Source organism: Oncorhynchus mykiss, chromosome 23 (assembly GCF_057628025.1).
Source record: "Oncorhynchus mykiss isolate SJ-2025 chromosome 23, ASM5762802v1, whole genome shotgun sequence".
NCBI classification, from domain to species: Eukaryota; Metazoa; Chordata; class Actinopteri; order Salmoniformes; family Salmonidae; genus Oncorhynchus; species Oncorhynchus mykiss.
The window spans coordinates 32227651-32242118 of NC_143044.1; the positions used below are offsets into that span (position 1 = coordinate 32227651).

At 42.3% G+C, this 14468-nt stretch overlaps 1 protein-coding gene across 16 annotated transcripts in view; it reads right to left on the reverse strand.

The window, feature by feature from the left end:
- Window positions 1-14468, reverse strand: part of LOC110502777 (RNA binding protein fox-1 homolog 3) — a 756098-nt gene that overhangs the window by 374880 nt on the left and 366750 nt on the right. For 4 of the 16 annotated variants that reach the window (XM_090217297.1, XM_090217299.1, XM_036960466.2 and 1 more), the window contains one exon: window positions 12593-12656. The exons of the other annotated variants lie outside the window; for them this stretch is intronic. The gene's annotated coding sequence lies outside the window, so the exon portion shown is untranslated. The remainder of the gene's footprint in view (window positions 1-12592; window positions 12657-14468) is intronic. 16 annotated transcript variants of the gene reach the window in all.

Consider the following 14468-nt stretch of genomic DNA (forward strand, 5'->3'; position numbering starts at 1 on the left):
ATTCCTCGGTTGTAATCTCTCGTAGACAGACGCACTTGTGGAAAGACGCATGTAATATAACCGGTATCATAGCATCTGTCAGCAGACTATGGGATGCAACAACTAACGAGGAACTGGTTCGTTCTGGTTCGCATATTTTTTTTGTATTTGCATCTTTCAAATAAAGGACGGGGAGGGGGCATTTGTCTCTACATTGTAATGAAAACCTGTAATTTATATTGTAATTTTTGGTATTACCAACAATAACATACTGTTGAAATGTTTTACTGTAAATTATGGTGCATTGTGGGAAAATGTTTGTGGGTGGGGAAGTAATTGATGTATTTTGAATGGTGCTGTAATTCCATTCCACAGAATAAAGTAGTTTAACATGTTTTTGGAGCTCCAAAAACTGTGACCAGTTTTGGTTTTGACCCCTAATGCAGGAAAACTGATATCCATTTTAACTCATTTCCACCAGCATGTTAAATGTGCAACCCAGAGGGGAAAAAACTCTAGACCATCCTTACTCCTGTCACGCCCTGACCTTAGAGAGCCGTTTTATTTCTCTATTTGGTTAGGTCAGGGTGTGATTTGGGGTGGGCATTCTATGTTGTCTATTTCTTTGTTGTTTTTGCATAGTGTGGTTCCTAATCAGAGGCAGCTGTCTATCGTTGTCTCTGATTGGGGATATACAGTCATTTTTTGTGTTCGTTATTTTTGTTTGAGTGATTCTTGACAATAAAGCTCATGAACACTTTCCACGCTGCGCTTTGGTCTACTCTTCCTTACGACGACGAGCGTTACAACTCCACACACAGAGACATGTACATAGCTCTCCCTCGCCCTCCATTTGGCAAATCTGACCATAATTCTATCCTCCTGATTCCTGCTTACAAACAAAAACTAAAGCAGGAAGCACCAGTCAATAAGAAAGAGGTCAAATGAAGCAGATGCTAAACTACAGGATTGTTTTGCTAGCACAGACTGGAATATGTTCCGGGATTCTTCTGATGGCATTGAGGAGTACCCCACATCAGGTGCGGCAGGTAACCTAGTGGTTAGAGCGTTGTACTAGTAATCGAAAGGTTGCAAGATGGAATCCCTGAGCTGACAAGGTAAAGATATCTGTCGTTCTGCACCAGAATAAGGCAGTTAACCCATGGTTCCTATGCCGTCATTGAAAAAATACTTCTTAACTGACTTGCCTAGCTAAATAAAGGTAAAAAATAAATAGTCACTAGCTTCATCAATAAGTGCATCAATGATGTTGTCCCAACAGTGACTGTATGTACATACCAGAAGCCATGGATTACATGCAACATTTTATTTAACCTTTATTTAACCAGGAAGGGTTCATTGAGATTAAAATATTTTTTTCAAGAGCGCCCTGGCCAAGATAGGCAGCACCAAGTCATTACAAAAAAAGTAGACAGACAGACAACATGAAACTACAAGTAATCTAGTAAAAACCATTGAATTCACAAGAGTATAAAATAGCAAATTAAAAACATTGACCGGTCAGGGAATCAGCCTCAAAATCCTTCATCAGTGATTTAAAAAAAACAATCTGGACAAGTTCTTCCAGTTTAAAAGTATTTTGTAAGGTGTTCCAAGACGATGGCGCAGAGTACATGAAAGCCCTTTTACCAAATTCAGTTCGGACATTTGGAACAGTTAGCAGGATAAAGTCCAGCGAACGAAGAGAGTACCCACCACATTTCTGAACAATAAAAATGCACAAATAAAAAGGGAGTAAACCCAAAATGGCTTTGTAAATGAAAGTATACCCGTGACTGAGCCTACGAGTGACTAGAGAAGGCCAGCCAACCCTGGTATACAATGTGCAGTGGTGCGTAAGGGTTTTGCAGTTTAAAATAAATCTCAAAGTGCCATGGTAAATAGTGTCAATTGATCTCAAACACTGAGCGGAAGCATTCCTGTATAAAATATCCCCATAGTCTAGTAAAGGCATAAATGTAGCTGATACTAGCCTCTTTCTGGCTTCAAAAGAAAAACAGGCCTTATTCCTAAAATAAAATCCCAATTTAAGCTTAATTTGTTTTATAAGTTGTTGAATATGCAATTTAAAAGAGATGCTGTCATCAATTAAAATTACAAGATATTTATGAGGTTACAACCTCAATCTCCTTGCTCTGACAGGTAGTAATAGGTGAAAGGTTCAGAGGTCTATTTCTTGCAATAGAAAACACCATTAGTTTTGTCAGTATTGAGGATAAGCTTTAATTGACACAAGGTATGTTGAACAGTATAAAAAGCAGTTTGCATGTTCTAGAAAGCTTTTGTAAGAGAAGGCACAACAGTAAATAACAGTATCATCAGCATAAAATATGAAGTTGTGCATTTTGGATATTTTTGTCTAAATCATTTATATAAATAGTGAATAAGAGAGGACCAAGTACAGAGCCTTGGGGCACACCATTCAAGACAGACAATTTAACAGACATAAGCCCATCAAATTGAGTGCACTGAGTTCTATCAGACAGATAGTTAGCAAACCATGCAACTGCATGCTCCGAAAGACCTACACTCGGCAATCTCTGCCTTAGTATAGCATGATCAACTGTATCAAAAGCCTTAGCGAGATCAATAAAAAGTGAGACAGTGCTGTTTTTGTCAATGGCTTCAGTGATATCATTTAAAACTTTCATGGCTGCTGTAATTGTGCTATGCTTCTTCCTGAAGCCCGATTGGTACATTGGTAAAATATAGTTAGTAAATAAAAACTCTTTTAGCTGTTCACTTACAAGGGTTTCAAGTATTTTCACCAGGGTTGACAGCTTTGAGATTGGCCTATAATTAGAGTTGGATCTCCCCCGTTTAAAAGTGGTAGGACAAATGCTGATTTCCAGATCTTTGGAATTTCATTACATTCCAGGGTTAGATTGAACAGAGATGTAAAGTGGTTCAGCTATGAAATCAGCTGTCAGATTTAAAAAGCAGGGATCCAAAAGATCAGGACCTGCAGGCTTTCTCTGATCTAAGGATTTCAGGGCTTTATGTACCACCTGCACTGAGAATGGCAAAAAGCTAAAAGTTTGACCAGCTCTCACTGGTTCATCCACACAGGGTTGTACAGAGACAGATGACACTGAATCAAACAGCCTACCAGATGATACGAAGTGCTCATTGAAAATTCAGCATTTCAGCATTTTTGTCATATATAGCAACAGAGTCCTTCAAAACACATGACGGTAATTCATTAACATTACTGTTACCAGACATAGACTTAATAACCTTCCAAAACGTTCTAGGGTCATTCAGGTTGTCAGTGGTAACAGACATAAAATATTCAGACTTGGCCTTCCTGAGAAGAAAAGAACACTTGTTTCGTAACTGCCTAAAAATAAGCCAATCAGCATCAGAACATGATTTCCTTGCTTTAGCCCAGGCTAGATTACAGTCGTGAATAATACAAGACAGCTCAGAGGAAAACTATGGACTATCCCGCCCTTTAACCCTGAACCTGCGGAATGGGGCATGTTTGTTTACTATTTGGGAAAAACCATCATGAAAGAATTTCTAGGCAGTTTCCACATCAGGGATAAGCTCAATCTTGCTCCAGTCAACATAAAACAAATCATGAAAGAAAGCCTGCTCATTAAAACACTTCAAATTTCATCCACGTAGAGCTGCCGCTTTCAAGGAGTGGGTGTATAACCTGGAAGTTTATAAGATATCCCGCTATGCCCTCCGACGAACTATTAGACTACAAAGTGAAGCACAGCCACGAGCTGCCCAGTGACACAGCCTACCAGATGAGCTATATTACCTCTACTGTATGCTTGCTTCGAGGCAAGCAACACTGAAGCATGCATGAGAGCATCAGCTGTTCTGGACAACTGTGTGATCACGCTCTCCATAGCCAATGTGAGTAAGACCTTTAAACAGCTCAACAATCACATGACCTCAGGGACAGACGGATTACCAGGACGTGTACTCTGAGCATGTGCTGACCAACTTGCAAGTGTCTACACTGACATTTTCAACCTGTCCCTGACTGAGACTGAGTCTGTCCCTGACTGCCCTTTCCCATCTGGACAAAAGGAACGCCTATGTGAGAATGTTATTCATTAACTACAGCTCAGCGTTCAACACCATAGTGCCCTCAAAGCTCATCACTAAGCTAAGGACCCTTGTACAAAACACCTGGTACAAAACAACTGGATCCTGGACTTCCCAATAGGCCACCCCCAGGTGGTAAGGGTAGGTAACAACTAATCCGCCATGCGGATCCTCAACATCCCTTAGGGGTGCGTGCTCAGTCCCCTCCTGTACTCCCTGTTCACTCATGACTGCATGGCCAGGCACGACTCCAACACCATCTTTAAATTTGCAGATGACACAACAGCCTGTTCACCAACAACGATGAGACATCCTATAGGGAGGAGGTCAGAGACCTGGCCGTGTGGTGCCATGACAACAACCTCTCTCTCAATGTGATCAAGACAAAGGAGATTATTGTGGACTACAGGAAAAGGAGGACCGAGCATGCCCCCATTCTCATCGATGGTACTGCAGTGGAGCAGGTGAGAACTTCAAGTTCCTTGGTGTCCACATCACCAACATACTTTCATGGTCCAAACGCACTAAGACAGTTGTGAAGAGGGCACGACAAAGCCTGTTCTCCCTCAGGAAACAAATGAAAAGATTTGACATGGGTCCTCAGATCCTCAAAAGTTTCTACAGCTGCACCATCGAGAGCATCCGTTACAGCCTTATTCTAACAATCTACACACAATGCCCCATAATGACAAAGCAAAAACTGGTTTTGACATGTAAATGTAATAAAAATAAAAAACTGAAATATCACATTTACATAGGTATTCAGGCCCTTTACTCAGTACTTTATTGAAGCACCTTTGGCAGTGATTACAGCCTTGAGTCTTCTTGCTATGCCCCTGCAAGCTTGGCACACATGTACAGTATATGGGGAGTTTTTCCCCATTCTTCTCTGAAGATCCGCTCAAGCTCTGTCAGGTTGGATGGGGAGCATCGCTGCACAGCTATTTTCAGGTCTCTCCAGAGATGTTCGATCGAGTTCAAGTCGGGCTCTGGCTGAGCCACTCAAGGACATTCAGAGACTTGTCTCGAAGACACTCCTGCATTGTCTTGGCTGTGTGCTTAGGGTTATTTTCCTGTTGGAATGTGAACCTTCACACCAGTCTGAGGTCCTGAGAGCTCTGGAGCAGATTTTCATTAAGATTCTCTCTGTACTCCTTTCATCTTCCTCCTGATCCTGACTAGTCTTCCAGTCCCTGCTGCTGAAAAACATTCCAACAGCATGATGCTGCCACCACCATGCTTCACTGTAAGGATGGTGCCAGGATTCCTCCAGATGTGACGCTTGGCATTCAGGCCAAAGAATTCAATCTTGGTTTCAGCAGACCAAGGAATCTTCTTTCTCATGGTCTGAGAGTCTTTAGGTGTCTTTTGACAAACTCCAAACGCTGTCATGTACCTTTTACTGAGGAGTGGCTTCCATCTATCCACTCTACCATAAAGGCCTGATTGGTGGAGAGCTGCAGAGATGGTTGTCCTTCTGGAAGGTTCTCACATCTCAACAGAGGAACTCTAGAGCTCTGTCAGAGTGACCATCAGGTTCTTGGTCTCCTCCCTGACAAAGGACCTTTCCCCCGATTTCTCAGTTTTGCCGGGCAGCCAGCTCTAGGAAGAGTCTTGTTGGTTCCAAACATCTTCCATTTAAGAACGATGGAGGCCACTGTGTTCTTGGGGACCTTTAATGCTGCAGAAATGTTTTGGTGCCCTTCCCCAGATCTGTGCCTTGACACAATCCTGTCTTGGAGCTCGAGCTTGGTTTTTGCGCTGACATCCACTGTCAACTGTGAGACCTTATATAAACAGATGTGTGCCTTTCCAAATAATGTCCAATCAATTAAATTTACCAAATGTGGACTCCAATCAAGTTATATAAACATCTCAAGGATGGTCAATGGAAACAGGATGCACCTGAGCTCAATTTCTAGTCGCATAGCAAAGGGTCTGAATAGTTATGTAAATATGATATTTCTGTTTTACATTTTTAATAAATTAGCAAAAAAATCTAAAACCTGTTTTTGCTTTGCCTTCATGGGCTATTTTGTGTAGAAAGCTGAGGATTATTCATTTTTTAAATCCATTTTAGAATAAGGCTCTAACATAACAAAATGTGGAAAAAGTCAAGGGGTCTGAATACTTTCCGAATGCACTGTGTATATACCTTTTTTCCACAATATTTATAATCTCTGTGGTGCAAATGTTAATCTACAATTACAGGTTTGCGCCTTACATCTTGCTTTCCTTTGAATCCCATTTTTTTGCTGTCAAAAACTGTGAATCTATGGCATCATTTCGGAGCTTATAGTATACAAAATAAAACAATGTGTTTGACCAACGGTGTGGTGTCACGTATAACAATGAAGAAAGAACCAGAATCACAGAGAAATCAGTGTGTTCCCGCTACAAACAAAGCTTTGGATGTCATTGATCACATCATGTTTTTTTTCAGTTGCACATTCAAAACCGCATCGCAGCTCCGGTATCAATCGTCCCATCATTACTTTTAACGGTAGAGCATTTTGCCATGTCCTTTTCGTCTCTTTTGCCCTGTAGTAGCTACCAGTTTGGAAGCCTTTGTTAAGGACTCCAGAAGTGCAAGTGATATAAAACACCAAATATTCAATAATTCTGTGGCGGGCCGGGCACAGTGCACGCTGACACAGTTGCCAGGTGTACGATGTTTCCACCGACAAATTGGTGCGGCTGGCTTCCACATTGAATGCAATGTATTGACTTATGCAACAACAGATCTTCTCTTTTTTCCTTGTGCTATTTTCCTAACTCCCGTTACAGGACAGGAAGAAGGGAGTGAGGGAGCTATGGAGGGAGGGAATGACACAAGTTATAAGGGAGGGAGGGAGAGGAATAATGGCATGGTGCGGACTGTTGTCCCTGCCACCTTCACTAAACCACATGTAGCAAATGTTAATGAGAGATCCCAAATGCCAGCGCACAGACCCACTAATGCATAACACTAGATGATACACAGTCTGAGGCTGGGCTGGGACAGGGTAGAGAGAGAAGGATAGAGAGTTGAAAAGGGAAGGATAAATTATATGGCCCCCAGGATAAAATTGGAGCAGTGAGAAGGAGGAAGAGAAAGAGTAGGAGGGGGAGAGAGAGAGGGAAGGAAAGAGAGAGAGACAGAGAGAGAGAGAGAGAGCAAGAGAGAGAAAGAGAGAAGGTAGGAAGGAATGAAAGAAAGAGAGATAAGGAAGAAATGTGGAAAGGAAGGAAGGAAGCGCTGCTCTAATAAAAGTGCTGCTCTAATAAAAGCAGAGGGAATAATGGAGGAAGATCGCTGATGGGAGGAAAGTAAAAATGAAAAGCAAACTAACATTAAAGCCTCCAAAATAAAATGCACCGGTAAAATAAAGTAAAAAACATTGGCAAACACACACACACACACACACACACACACACACACACACACAAACCCAAAGCATGAATAGTTACAAACAACAGCATTGTTTATATGTGTTGATTTAAGAAAATATGAGAAGCAGTAAAATGTAACAAGGATGTAAAGCTGTAAAAATCCATCATCCATCTGGAAACGTGCATGTGTGTGTGTGGGGGGGGGGGGTTATTTCCGTGGACAGGAAGTCATTATTTGTCCCAGTGTGTCTTTGTTTTGTAGTGAATTTGAGGAGCAAGCGTTGCAGGTTTATGACGGGGAGATGAGAACTTCACTGACTGAGAAGGGAGGATGGGTTGGGACGTGTGGAGGGATATTCTGTAATGAATTTAGAGAGGATGCTGGGTGGTGAGTGGGTTGGCCTCGCTACAGTCGGCTGTAACTGTCTTCTAACACAGGACTGTTAAAGGCCCAGTGAACTACTTTTGTTATTTTTTTTATTTTTTTATTTTTCAGGGGTTGCTGCAGCTATGAACCTACTGTGCATCCACGTGTGTCTGTACACTCACAAACACACACTCTTCCCTCAGTGCTGACTCCTATCCCCACTTAATTTATGTAGGGTCACACAGTGTTTCTTGGTAGTCTTAAACAAATCTATTTTGAAACAAAAGTATACCTCACACACATGGTTATGGGCCTAATCATGGAACTGATGACGATCAGTCATTGTGAACCATGCACCAGGCTCCAGGTTTAAAAAGAAGAAGACACCTGTACCATGCCAGGTATAGAGTTGAAATGTAAAACATTTTGAGTTTGCATTCCAATTTGACACTTTATACACAGTACCAGTCAAAAGTTTGGACAAATAGCCCTTACACAGCCCGGAGGTGTGTTTTGGATCATTGTCCTGTTGAAAAACAAATGATAGTTCCACTAAGCGCAAACCAGATGGGATGGCATATCGCTGCAGAATGCTGTGGTAGCCATGCTGGTTTAGTGTGCCTTGAATTCTTAATAAATCACTGACAGTGTCACCAGCAAAGAACCCACACACCATCACACTTCCTCCTCCAGATGTGTCCAGATGTACTTAAACTCTGTGTGAAGCATTTATTTGGGCAGCAATCTGAGATGCAGTTAACTCTAATGAACTTATCCTCTGCAGCAGAGGTAACTCTGGGGCTTCCTTTCCTGTGGCGGTCCTCAGGAGAGACAGTTTCATCATAGCGCTTAATGGTTTTTGCGACTGCACTTGAAGAAACTTTCAAAGTTCTTGAAATATTCCGTCATTTCGCTTTGCTTATTTGAGCTATTCTTGCCAGAATATGGACTTGGTCTTTTACCAAATAGGGCTATCTTTTGTATACCACCCCAATTCTTTTCACAACACAAGTGATTGGCTCTCACACATTAAGAAAGAAAGAAATTCCACAAATTTAACTTTTAAAAAAGCACACTTGTTAATTAAAATCCAGAGTATTACCTCGTGAAGCTGGTTGAGAGCATGCCAAAAGTGTGCAAAGCTGTCATCAAGACAAAGGGTGGCTATTTGAAGAATCTAAAATATAAAATACATTTTGATACACTTTTTTGGTGACTACAGGATTCCATATGTGTTATTTCATAGTTTTGATGTCTTCACTATTATTCTACAATGTAGAACATAGTAAAAAAATGACTTGGAATGTAGGTGCCCAAACTTTTGACTGGTTCTGAACATCACAGAAGACAGAAATAGAACAAAACCCTTTGACATAGAAAACCAGTCTTTTGAAATAATATGTATTAATTATGAAAAATATTAATAACATGCACCATGAGGCCACTAGAGCAAGATTTGGTCATTTTGACTGCAGAAAAGGGCTAGAGAAGATGCTAAATGAGCCAGTGAGTCTCTAGCCCAGTGGCTCGAGGGCCACACCGGCAGTTTGAAATTCAATGGAGAACCAATTCTTTGTTAAAATCAATTTGCTGGGGCCTCCTGAGTGGCTGTGTAACCCATGAGGCAGCGCACAATTGGCCCAACATCGTCTGGGTTAGGAGAGGGTTTGGAAGGCTGAGATTTCTTGTCCCATCTCGCTTTAGCGACTCCTGTGGCGGACCGGGCGCATGTACGCTGACACGGTCGCCAGGTGAATGGTGTATCCTGTGACACATTGGTGCGGCTGGCTTCCGGGTTAACAGGCATTGTGTCAAGAAGCAGTGCGGCTTGCCTGGGTCGTGTTTTGGAGGATGCACGGCTCTCGACCTTTGCCTCTCCCGAGTCTGTACGGGAGTTGCAGCGATGGGACAATTGGATACCATGAAATTGGGGAGGAAAAGTGAATAAAAAAAATTGAATTTCTTCTTCTTATTATTACTTTTATGACTCGCAGGCGGATTGAAGTGCCCGGCGGGCCGGATATGGCCCATGGGCCGTACCTTTACCCCAAATGCCCTAGTTGCTGGTTTTGAAGGTATTTGCCGACATCCTCAGGACATGGACAGAGGTCCAATTTCGAAGTCAATATGGTGTGATCTCACTGCCTCTCCTCTTCTCTCGTCTCCTCACCTCTCCCACCCTCTCTCCTCCCCTCTACCACCCTTTCTTCTCTTCTCTCCTCTCCTCCCCTCTTCTACCCTCTCTCCTCTCCTCTACCACCCTCTCTCCTCTCCTCTACCAACCTTTCTTCTCTCCTCTCCTCCCCTCTTCCACCCTCTCTCCTCTCCTCCTCTCTCCTCTCCTCCCCTCTCTCCTCTCTTCTCCTCTACCACCCTCTCTCCTCTCCTCCCCTCCCCTCTACCACCCTCTCTCCTCCCCTCTAACACCCTCTCTCCTCTCCTCTACCACCCTCTCTCCTCTCTACCACCCTCTCTCCTCTCCTCCCCTCTACCACTCTCTCTCCTCCCCTCTACCACCCTCTCTCCTCTACCACCCTCTCTCCTCTCTACCACCCTCTCTCCTCTCCTCTACCACCCTCTCTCCTCTAATCCCCTCTACCACTCTCTCTCCTCCCCTCTACCACCCTCTCTCCTCTACCACCCTCTCTCCTCTCTACCACCCTCTCTCCTCTCCTCTACCACCCTCTCTCCTCTAATCCCCTCTACCACCCTCTATCCTCTCCTCCTCTCCTCTCCTCTCCTCTCCTCTCCTCTCCTCTCCTCTCCTCTCCTCTCCTCTCCTCTCCTCTCTTCTCTTCTCTTCTCTTCTCTTCTCTTCTCTTCTCTTCTCTTCTCTTCTCTTCTCTTCTCTTCTCTTCTCTTCTCTTCTCTTCTCCTCTCCTCTCCTCTCCTCTCCTCTCCTCTCCTCTCCTCTACCACCCTCTCTCCTCTCCTCCCCTCTCTTCTGTACTAGTACTTATAGCTGAGAGAGGGAGGTGGCCGCTTTCTCAGAAAACAGCTCTCATTTACTGCTACTTCACGACTCACAAACTTCACTTTCTGAAGACATGCAGAAAAGCCCTTCCAATATTCCATGGCATGTAATATTCTGATTCAACTTCCCATAAAATGTTAATGATTTTCATATACTGTACTATATGGTAATATGGATGAGTGTGTGTTATGGGCTGTGCTCTTTATGTCTTGGCCGAGGAACACCCTAACTTAGCAATGTGTGTGTGTGTGCGTGTGCTTGTGTGCTTGTGTGTGTGCTTGTACATCTGTGTCAATGTGTGTGTGCGTGTGTGTGCTTGTACATCTGTGTCGATGTGCGTGTGCTTGTGTTTGTGTGTGTGTGTGTGTGTGCTTGTACATCTGTGTCGATGTGTGTGTGCGTGTGTTGGAGAGAACAGTTCTAGGGCCCCCCAAACCCATCTACATATGTTCCCTGGGGATGCATAGGTGGAACCGTGTAAATTAACCATGAATAAATGAAATGGATGAAGCGTCGTGTGTACACAGTAAATTCTCCAGTCTTAAAAAAACTAAATGAACACTGAATGAACACTTTTTCTTAGAATAGAAACATCATAATATTAGTCAAATGAATTCCAAACTCTAAAAGTAATTGGAAAGGTAGATACAAAATATTTGTGACATTGTGGTTACAACAAAAAATGTAAACAAGATGTAAACAAGATGGTGTGTTTTTATTTAGAGTAGTGAAGGACAGCTGGTGGCATTTTGAAAAGGTGTGAACATCCCCCCTACCTGCAATGTATTCGATGCTTAAGTATTCTGAAGTGTTACATTTCTACATTTCAAAACAGCAGTATAGTATTTCTTCATCAACATCTTTATGCTTTCGTAAATAAAATGACTAGAAACAGTTACCATTCAAAAACGAGCTGTTTATATAAAAAAACACATTGCTACTAAAGAGAACAGACAAAATGGACATAGAAGGAGGCTGGCTTGATGAAAATTATGGTGCTACCTGTTCCAGGTTTAGGACCACCACGAGAGGACTTGAAAATGAGCCTGAGCTGAGAGGATGACCAAAACTATACTTATTTTGGTTTCATTGCATTTTCTTAAAAAAAATGTATACAGCCTATCAATGTGTAGGCATACTGTGTAATACAATCGATAATTAAATAAAGGTTTAATAAAAATAAAAACAATTATTGTGTACTAAAAACATGAATGTGTTTTTTCAGAGCATACAACCATGCTGACAACCATCCGCGGAGATCAGTGGACAATGGGCTGGACAAGGGGCCGCACCGAAAAGACACACGGTTGCCAAGAAAGCTGTTAGTTTCGCTATATTCTTAAAATGGGTACGCAGCATTTGTGTGTTAATTCTTAATTGATCTACCGTTTCCATCATAGGCCACTGTAATCGATGGGGGCTCAGGGCAGTACCATTCTGCTCATCTGATGAAGGTGTACATGGATCAGATTCAAACTTTGTAGACCGAGATCATTGACGTCATTGACGGCAGACCAGCAGAAAGAGGAACATTAATGAAGGGCAGAGATACAGGCGACAGCTGATGCATTTGTCCAGAGCCAGGCGGTATTGGCGGAGAGTCAGGCGGAGAATGATGTGTTGAAGAGGGGGAGGAATGAGATGGAGTCACAATCCATGCCAGGCACACCCGTGAGCTCTGGAACTCCATCTCTGACAGGCAGAGTCAACATACCAGCATTTCACTGTAAGGTCTACAACTGTTCTATTCGGCACATGCAAGTAATACAATTTGAATACCAACTGGGATGTATCCCGAGGCAAATGTGGCTTACCAGTGAACCTCCGGGTGTTCATCATTAATACTCTGTCTCAGTTTCTGTCCATGACTGATGCAACCTGAAAAAGCATTATAGACAGAGTTAATGAGTACTTGAGGTCACAGAGAAAGTCTGGACATGTCCTGCTATCCCTTATGTATCACGCCCTGGCCACAGAGAGGCTTTTATTCTCTATTTTGGTTTGGCCATGGTGTGACTAGGGTGGGCATTTTAGTTTCTTTATTTCTTTGTTTTCTGTTTCTATGTTTTGGCTGCGTATGGTTCTCAATCAGGGACAGCTGTCTATCGTTGTCTCTGATTTGGAATCATACTTAGGCAGCCTGATTTTCCACCTTAGTTGTGGGTAGTTGACTTTGTTAGTGGCCTGTATAGCCCTAGCCTGTATAGCCCTAGCCTGTATAGCCCTAGCCTGTATAGCCCTAGCCTGTATAGCCCTAGCCTGTATAGCCCTAGCCTGTATAGCCCTAGCCTGTATAGCCCTAGTAAGATTCATGTTCGTTTTTGGTGTTTCTTGTTTTGTTGGCGACATTCTTAATAAAGGAAAATGTACGCTCACCTTGGTCCGGTCATTTCCCTGACATTATGTAAGGAATTGGGCACTTTCCCAAGTTTACTACAGTATGTACTGTAGGCTATGTTTACTTGTCAGACTGCACCGTAGACTAATAAACAAATGCAAGTGGCTTATATCTTCAAAATCCATTAAATGCTTCATTTATCCAAATGTAAAAGCACAAACTGTACAGTACTGTATTTATTCCCTAGCATCTTTATGCTTTTGTAAATAAAATAATGATAAAATACTCTTTCAAACACACATGGTCACGTTGTACAGCGTCATTATGGCTATTAGCAGGGCTATATTTGGCCCTTATTGGCGGCGCACAATTAGCCCAGCGTTTCTCTCCCAATGTTTTGGCCTTTACAAATATTATTTTTGCCTTTATTCAAATTACAATCGCTCTCTTTCATTTTTTTTACATTATAGTGGGACCTACATAAAGCTGAGTGACTCACTTGTTCATGGCTTTGGATCAAAATAAATAAGTACCAACATTCTTTCTGATAGTCTTTAATACATAACTGTTTTGGTTATCCTGACCTGGACACCATGTACTATTACAATAGCCCATTATGGGCTATTAGCAGGACAATATACTTTTACTGTGCTGCCAGTAATTTACTGAAAAAAATACTGTATTTTTTTAACTGTGCATGTCCAAAGATAAGCAGCTGTACCATCACACTGCTTTCAACATTATGGAATGAAGATGTAATACATTTGGCAGAATATGTAACAATGTTTGTGTGGATGAATATTGCTACCTTGCTGGCAATGCCCTCCAACGTGATGGGGTGATGCATACGCAACATGTTTTCCATCCTCTCTTACAAGTAGGCTGTATGATCCTGTTTGCTTTGGAATCCAGAGAAGTGACATGATACATCCCTAGTTGATATTGGCAGCTAACATGAGTGACATTCCACTCCAAATGCAGCTGTAGCCTATCTTGCTTTTTGAAAATGAATCATAGTTTCTGGCTGTAATGACAGGCTATGTTTACTCAGCGACAGTGCACGAATGTTCGCATGTGGACACATGGCAACAAATGGAGTTGGTTGAATTTAGTCGTGGTAGACTACAGTATTTCTTACAATCTTCTATTTTGACTGGAATTGTGTTGGTCATTGTTAATAAGTGCAGCATTCTGGTTCAAATAGTTTAACAACTAATACTTTCCTCAAATTGTGTCGCTTTCCTCTCTTTTTGTAGCACAAATAATTGCTCAACCAGTCTGTAACTGTGGTTGTGGGATTTTTTGTTGTTGGGGGGGTGCCCTTTGTTCTTGACCACATGCCCCCCAAAAGG